This window comes from Siphateles boraxobius, unplaced genomic scaffold (genome assembly GCF_051911475.1).
Source record: "Siphateles boraxobius isolate OS27281-9 unplaced genomic scaffold, OSU_SipBor_1 1, whole genome shotgun sequence".
NCBI classification, from domain to species: Eukaryota; Metazoa; Chordata; class Actinopteri; order Cypriniformes; family Leuciscidae; genus Siphateles; species Siphateles boraxobius.
The window spans coordinates 28,714,061-28,722,766 of record NW_027508699.1 but is presented as its reverse complement, the minus strand read 5'-3'; the positions used below and the strand labels follow the sequence as shown (position 1 = coordinate 28,722,766).

At 36.5% G+C, this 8,706-nt stretch overlaps 1 long non-coding RNA gene across 1 annotated transcript; it reads left to right on the top strand.

Moving 5' to 3' along the window:
* Nucleotides 1-5,980: 5,980 nt before the first annotated feature.
* LOC143740301 (uncharacterized) lies at nt 5,981-7,803 on the top strand. Its single transcript, XR_013204828.1, has 2 exons — nt 5,981-6,045; nt 6,673-7,803. It is a non-coding gene; the product is annotated as an uncharacterized LOC143740301 (long non-coding RNA).
* Nucleotides 7,804-8,706: the final 903 nt, after the last annotated feature.

Below are 8,706 nucleotides of genomic sequence, written 5' to 3'. Positions count from 1 at the left end.
AAAACACAGTCCTCTTCATATAGTCAGATTTAGGTAGGGGTAAACAAACCTGTCGACTATTCACCCCTCTTGTGTAATGTGAATGCATATCTGAACAATAAATTATATTATCATAAAAAAACTTAGGAATCCGAGTGTTAATAATTCTATGAAAATATACTAACATATTAACAGATAGTCTATGCTTGACCACCAGCCAAGCAAGACATTCATGCATCTCTGCAACACCAGTTCTCGAAGAACAACCGAGAACCAGTCTTGCAGCCTTATTTTGCGCCACTTGTAATTTTTTTAAATGACTGCTTGATGCAGCAGACCATACAACAGAACAGTAATCCAAATGACACAAAACCAATGTACAAACAACACGACTAAACAACTGTAAGTTTAAAAACTGTGCACATTTACGCATTACTGCAACAGCTCTGCCCATTTTAGCAACAACTTTGTTGATGTGATCCGACCATGACAATGTGGAATCAAGCCAAAGTCCCAAAAGCTTCACCTTTTTTACTTGCTGTACATTTTGACCATTTAGTTGTATATCAATTTTAGGATTATCAGATAATCTATACTTAGAACCGAATATTATACTCACAGTTTTTGAAATATTTAGAACAAGTTTATTTGTTTTGATCCAATTATACAATTTGCTAATCTCGCTAGACAGAACCTGATTAAGCTCTGAACATGTAGGGGCTGCATAATAAAGAGTAGAATCATCAGCAAACATAGTCAATGTAGCCTTACTGAGTATATACGGCATATCATTTGTAAAAATTGAAAATAACAAAGGTCCGAGGCAACTTCCTTGAGGAACGCCACAATCCAGGGACTTGCTACTAGATAATGCACCATTAAAATAAACTCTTTGCGACCTCTCCGACAAATAGCTCTTAAACCACTTGATTGCTGAGAAAGTAAAACCATAACTAATAAGTTTAGAAATCAAAATGTCATGGTCAATCAAATCGAAGGCAGCACTGAAGTCTAGTAGTAGTGTACCCACTAGCATTGAGTTATCAATTGATGTTAACCAGCTGTCTGACATTTGTGTCATTGCAGTGCAGGTGGAATGACCATACCTATAAGCATGCTGAAACATCGTAGTCAAATCATTGTTAGAAAAGTAATCTTGCACTTGCTCAAATACAATCTTTTCCAATAATTTACTTAGAATAGGCAAGATGCTAATAGGCCTACTATTTGGACCACAGAAAGTTGATTTCGTGTCTTTGGGTAAAGGAATTATCTTACCCTCCTTCCAAAGTTTTGGACACACACCACTAATCAAACATCTGTTGAAAATGTGACAGATTGGTTTAGAAATATGTCCAGCTGATAACTTCAACAGCCGACTATCCAAGTTGTCTGTGCCAACAGACCCACCAACAGTCAAAGATCTCAACAACATTTCCACCTGCACAACATTAACCTGATGAAATTCAAAACTACACAGTTTATCTTTCATAATACACCTTTCAATTAGCTCAACTGAGTTGTAATCAACATTGTATTTCATTGTCTCTCTAAAATTAGAAACCTTATTAACAAAATAATCATTAAAATAATTTGCAATCTGTATTGGCTTAGTCAAATAAACTCCATTCACTTCAACAAAAGAAGTACAAGTAGATTTTTTCCCCATGATTTCATTGAGTACCTTCCACATTCTCTTACTATCTGTACCACTATCATCAATTCTCTTCTTAAAATATTCTTTCTTTTTCACTCTGTTCACCTTGGTCACCTCATTCCTTAAAATACAATACAATTTTCTGTCCTTAGGAGAATCAGAAATAACTGCAACCTTTTTAGCCTCTTCCCTTTGAGCCATTAAACTCCTTAACTCAGTATCAACCCAAGGAGCACTTTTGGCTTTAACTGTAAATTTCATCAATGGGGCATGATTGTTAACAACTCTCATAAAACAATCCATAAATAAATTAAGGGATGCATCAACATCATCAATGTCACTTATCAAATTCCATTTAATATTATCCAATTCATTTAGAAAACTCTCCTCATTAAATACCCTATAAGATCTTTTCATAATAATTTTAGGACAGGCTCTAGGTAGCTTAGTTCTCCTGGAGACAGCAATACAGTTGTGATCACTAAAGCCAACTGTTACAGAAATGGGTATTGAGCACATATCGGGATTATTAGTGTAAATATGATCAATACATTTTGATGTTGAAAATCCTGTATTGTTACTAGAAATTCTTGTTGGTTGATCCATTAATTGAGATAAACCACAGGTGTCTGTCATGGTTTTAAGCTTGTTCTTCAAAGGACAAATATCAGACAGCCAATCAATATTTAAATCACCCAACCAGTATAGCTCTCTATTTTCCTCAGTCACCTTATCTAGCATATTACATAAACCATTTATATACTCTATCCTGGCACTAGGTGGCCTATAGCAACAACCAAGAATAATAGGTTTTAAATGTGGAAGATGTACCTGTAACCATAACACTTCCACATCATCAATCATTAAGTCATGTCTCAATTTAACAGGGAAATGATCTCGTATATAAATGGCCACACCTCCTCCAAACCTGTTTCTATCATTTCTATAAATTGAAAACCCCCCTATATCAACATCTGAATTGTCTATGAAGTGATCCAGATGAGTTTCAGAAATCATAAGTATGTCTATTTTATTCAGTTGCAAAAATAAAGACAGGTCTTGAATTTTGTTCCTAAGACTACATATATAAATATGTGCAAGGATTAAACCTTTAGGCAATTTATTTATTCTGGTCATCTTAATTAAAGGTAAACATTTTTTTTTTTCAATTAAAGTCCTATATTATAATCTAGTTGAATATCTTGTACCCTAAGTTATTTTAACTTCATCAAGTAGGCTACATACATATAAGTCCTACACACAGACACACATGCATGTACACAAACATATATAAAATTGAGCATTAAAGCTCATTAGGCCAATAACTGACTTTGTCCATCCCTTGGGGTGATAATCAGTTTATCATACTTCAAACTCGCTTTATCACCTCTCTCTCTGGCAGCTTTCACCTTCGGCCACAACTCCTTCCTCCTCAGTTGCACAGCTTCAGAGAAATCTTCGTTAATGTAGATCTTAGTGCCCTTTAATTTCTTGGCAGAAGAAAGAATCAGCTCTCTATCTTTAATGCGAAGAAGTTTGACAACAATTTTCCTTGGCCTTCCCCTCTCCTGAAACTGACCAAGTCTCTGGGCACGCTCAATGTCCATATTTATTCCATCTAAGCCCAAGTTTTTTGAAAACATATCTCGCACCTTTTTCTCTGATTCACACCAATTCTCTCCTTTCTCGTCAGCAATGCCATCAATTAAAATATTTGTTCTCCTGCTCTGGTTTTCAATGTAATCAAGCTTGTTGAACATTACATCCAATTCCTGCTTGGAAGTAGTAATGTTTGTCTCAAATGCCCTTATCTTTGACTCAATCTCAGTGCATCCCATCTTCTCCTCTTCAAACTTTGTTTGGGTAAATTCCAAGCTGGTCTTCAGCTCCTGTACATCTCTGATAACACCATCCAATCTTTTGTTAGTTCCATCCATGATCAGCTGAATGAAACATTTGAAGTTATCTTGCTGCTGCAATAACATATCTTTATAGATCGCTCTCTGCTGCTCCATTAACTGGGAGAGTACACTCATTGTGACAACAGCATCCTCCTCACAAGGAGATGTTTTAGCATTTTTACACGTGGTTACACTTCACTCCACTTACAGTACCAGTGACCAATACCCTTATCTTTGTTATCAACCTAAAAGCAGCGGATTCCCAGTTTACATTCTCCGTGAACTGTTAACTGGATCAAGCAGCAGTGAAAAGTAATTTGAGGAAAGATTTCATGCAGATCTCAACAAATCCTCAAGCTCAGAATCTCTGATTATATAGGATGTGTGTGTGTGTGTCTGACTCTGCTGTTTATTGTTCTGAAGCCCACTGTGACGGAGACACATAAACTACATAAATCAGAGCTTTTAGTTCTTGTCAGGATGTTTTTAACATGATGTTTCCCTCAATATGCATATTCCAGATATGTGGATTTTCTTTACATATAAAAAACAAATAATTAACAAAAACTCTTCTTTTTTTACTCATCTTTAAATGCATCAATGTGACATCAGTTAATATATTCACAATGATATACCACTTTATATGGCTATAAAGTGCTGCTAGTAATGCAAAAATGTACTATGAATATTTTTGTTATAATGAACTATGAATTTTTGAATTTTTACATATTTCCTTTTCCACAAAGATGTTTTGCTCAATGATAAAAGTCTCAAGCAGTGGGTGGAGCTGATTCACTGATGTTAACAGTGTGAGATGCTGACAGGGTGAATTACTATTTTGGCATCATTGATCGTGTCTCTGAGAAAAACATGTTTTCCTTGGATAATAATCCAACTTTACATTGGTAAGAAATCATTTCAGCATTATTTCAGTCAAAATAAAAACTAAAAACATTTCTGTGAATGTATAGATTCTGAAAGTTTAATCATTGCATAGCTTAATTAATTGACACCCTTTTCTTTTTTACAGAAACTTCTTTGGCTGATACAATACAACCATTTACTTCAGAAAAACATGTTGTTGAGGGTAGAAATGTGACTCTCTCCTGTAACTACAGTACAACTGCTGTCACTGTTAACTCTCTCCAGTGGTATCGCCAGCATCTCAGAGCAAACCACAGATTTTACTTCTTGTCACTGAATATTCAAGCAAATCTGAGCCTGATCTTCGTCTGTATTCAAAAGCTACAAAAGAGATCAAACGTGTGGATCTGGAGATCTCCTCTGCTGAAGTATCAGACTCTGCTGTGTATTACTGTGCTCTGCAGCCCACAGTGACTGGAAACATGACAACACTGTACAAAAACCTGATACATAGTCTTGCATCTACAGTACATTACACATTTGGACCCCTGGTCCAAAAATGTAAATGCAAATCTTGTGTTTAAGACTTGACCTCTATTACAACCCATTCTCACTCCCAAGGCATCAACAACTGAAGCATGGTCAAACGCCCGAGGCGTCACATAGCAGACGCCGATGGCGCCCCTTGGCGTCACTCTGTGGCGCATTAGGAACTCCATTGCTTTCAATGGGAAACCTGTGGCGGCAATAACATGCACGAATTTTATCAGTAGGAAATAGCGTTGAAGAAGTCTCATCCTGAACACATCGCGATGTTTGGCATCAGGTCACGTGTGCCAGATGTTGGTAAGTAGTCGTAAATACGCTGTCCAAATAATGTTTGCTATAATGTGTTTTCTGTTTGTCGATATTAATCAGATTAGCTCTCTCATGTTCAGTCACTGCATTAATCTGTCATCTCCACGGAGGCTTTGTGTTTCATTGGTTTCTAATTCGAAACACATAAACTAACGTGATTAAACACTGTCTGTCACGTGACGTGCTATAACTTAGGCCTAGACCTTCAATCAGTTAATCATATATGAAATATAACGTTATATTCATATCAGGTTCAAAGTAGTAATTAGTTCCAAAGTGGTATTTGTAGTAGAAGCGCAGTAAGCACAAAACTTACCATGCTTTTACCACAGTATTTGCAGTTTTAATGTATCATTTGTTGTTAATGCACAGTAACCACAACACTTACCATGCTTTTACCACAGAATTTGAAGTTTTAATGTGTCATTTGTTGTAAATGCACAATAACCAGAGAACTTACCATGCTTTTACCACAGTTTTTGCAGTTTTAATGTGTCATTAGTTGTAAATGCACAGTAACTACAAAACTTACCATGCTTTTACCTCAGTATTGGTAGTTTTTAATTAATATTTGTTGTAAATGCATAGTAACCACAACACTTACCATGCTTTTAATGCCTAATAATTTAAAATCCAAAAATTGTAAGGTAAATCTGTAATTTTTCCTTTAAATAACCCTATATATTATACATAGTGATATCTTATTTTCTATAAAATATCAGCTCATTATTGTTTGAGGAGAAGTAAACGTGAGACGAAAAGCTACAAAGGCAAATATTCACAATGGTATGTATGTGTTGGTTTTAACCTGTAATCAAACATTTTATCAATCATTTGTTTTTTCTTAAACCTTTTCTTACAAAACCCATAGCCCAATCAGTACAAACATAGTCTAAAAGTCTTAATAATTCGCAAGATTTAACAAGTTCTCAAATTCATACGATGCTCATACATATTTGTATACTCGTACATAATCCTGCAGCTTTTACTCCTAGTGCTGTCATTGGCTACTGCCTCAATTCCTGTACATATTTATCGCCATATTTGCAAATCAGTTGCGGATGCCCCACACACTGTCAGAAAGTTTATATTAATTGCATTGTATTATTTAAAATTATTACAAATTGGACCCTGTCTGTTTATGTTCTAATGATATATGATGTCTCTCCACACCTCATGACCTACCTCTGTCTGTTTGCAAGAGTGGAAAAGCTAATATGACTTGTCACACGACATCAGATACTCGATTATTTTGTCATGATCAGATCAGTTACACTGCTGATAACTGTCCCATTTGCATGTAAATCGTGTTATTTTTGCTTGCTATTAATGACATACTTTTAATCATGCCCACATATCAGTAAACGTATTACATAAATGCATTTAACATTTAATTATCCAACCTCTTTACAGAAAAATATCCCACAGTTATGGATAAACTCACAACATCATCATCAAGTCCTGTGCTGGGCACATTGGGCAACAAGTGTCCTCCAACGTATTCGATCCGTGGATTAGTTCTCCACATCTTCCCATGGGACACTGACATTCTTCAGGTGTTCGTGAAACATCTGTCTCCATGTCTTCCTTGGTCTTCCCTGTCTCCTGCATCCTCCTGGTGGTGTCCACTTCATTACTGTCTTTGTGCGGTGTTGTTTGGGCATGCGTAGGATGTGTACTTGAGGTCTGCCTAATGCCTTTATCAAATAAGCGTCAGTGCTCATCAGGAGTTTTGGTAAAGGACATATTCATTGACATCCATTAGTTGTAGTCATGCAGCGACTTCATGGTGCAATAGTCAAATGTATGTTTCTGCAAGTGTATATAGCAGGTGTTTGTCCGAACAATTGAAGATAGTGAGAGTGTTCAGGAAAACCTTTTGAAAATAATAAATATTTATGGAATTCTGTTTGGTGCTGAAAGAGTATTACAGAAATGAGACACTTTACAACTGGAGATTATTCTGTGAGTTTGTTACCTTTACATTTAGATGGACTTAATGTCTTGCATTTAGCTTCATTAAACCTTTTATTACAGTGGTTACTATAGTAAATATCCACCATAATTGCATCTATGGTATCATTATATCACTGCCTGGTTAATGTAAATGTAATATACCCGTGAATGTATTTTATAGAAACATTTTCTTGCTGACATTTACAATCATTAACTATTTTAAGTTTCCTTTCATTTAGTTTCATTTAATAAAAGTGAACAATAATCACAAGGATATAAAACTAAAGTTGAGAATGTAAAATGTTGTGCTTAAGTTTCTGCCTATTTGTTCTTTAAAGGGAGGAAGAAACAAATATATTTTCACATAACAAAGTTGAATCTCATTTCTTGGTTTGTAAAAAATATTACTTCATCATAGTGATTTTTTTAATGTTACTGTATGTGTAACTGTAATAGTTTGCTTCTGTATCTGGCTATTTTTTGTATATAATTAACTGATATTTATACAGTTGTGCAGTAGTTTTGGCACTACATTTGTCTTTAAACAGTTTGACATTAAATATTGGAATTCAGTATTTACAATCTAAATTGTGTGCATTCATTATGCTTTTGTTACATTTATTTGAATTCCAAGAGTTCAGATGGTGGAGAATGGCATAAAGAAGTGATTAAGTTTATACCTTTGATATACTATATATACACACTGTAAATGTTAGAAACACTTTAGTACATGTAATTATCTTTAATTAAAATACTGCAAAACTACTCCTGCTGTAGGCCATTGCTTTGAAAAAAAAAGTTCCCCTTCAGGGACTACCGCTGCGTGAAATCGCAGTGGGAACGCCCTCAGCGTGACGCGTCTGAAGCATGAATGAAATCAGTCAATGGAGAGGATGAGCGTACGGCGAGTGACGTCATCGACCAGGAAGCTATAAATATCCCCTGAGTACACAACACGCCAGCTTTTAGTTACTTCAGCAGCTCTGTGTGTGTCTGAATCTGTCGATTGTGTTTGTCTGTTTTGTCAGGAATTTTCACTATATATATTTTATATAAAAAAAAAACCAATATGAGCGAGCAGTATAAGAAGTGTGTTCCCCCCTGTACTCGGCACATCACGGGTGGGGATTCTCACGAGTTATGTGTAGCTTGTTTGGGAGTTCAGCATGCCCAGTCGGCTCTCGAGGGTGTCGATTGTCAGCATTGCGAGCGTTTTCCCTTGAGAACTCTGCGCTCGCGGCGATCGCTCTTCGAGGAGAGTGATTTGCTGCGAGCTCCCCGAGGCTCGGGTCCCGCTTCTGTTGAGGCAGAGCGGCGGCGCTTGTCTTGGGGCTCGCAGATGGATCTCGCTGGCGACGTTGAGACGGGCTCCGCCCTATCTCAGCTATCTCCGACGAGATCTAGTGCCTCTCACCCGGCTCTGGAAGCACGCGCTGCGGCGGTTACTTCTGCCCGGGTGGAGGCACATGATGATGTTGAATTGAGATTTTC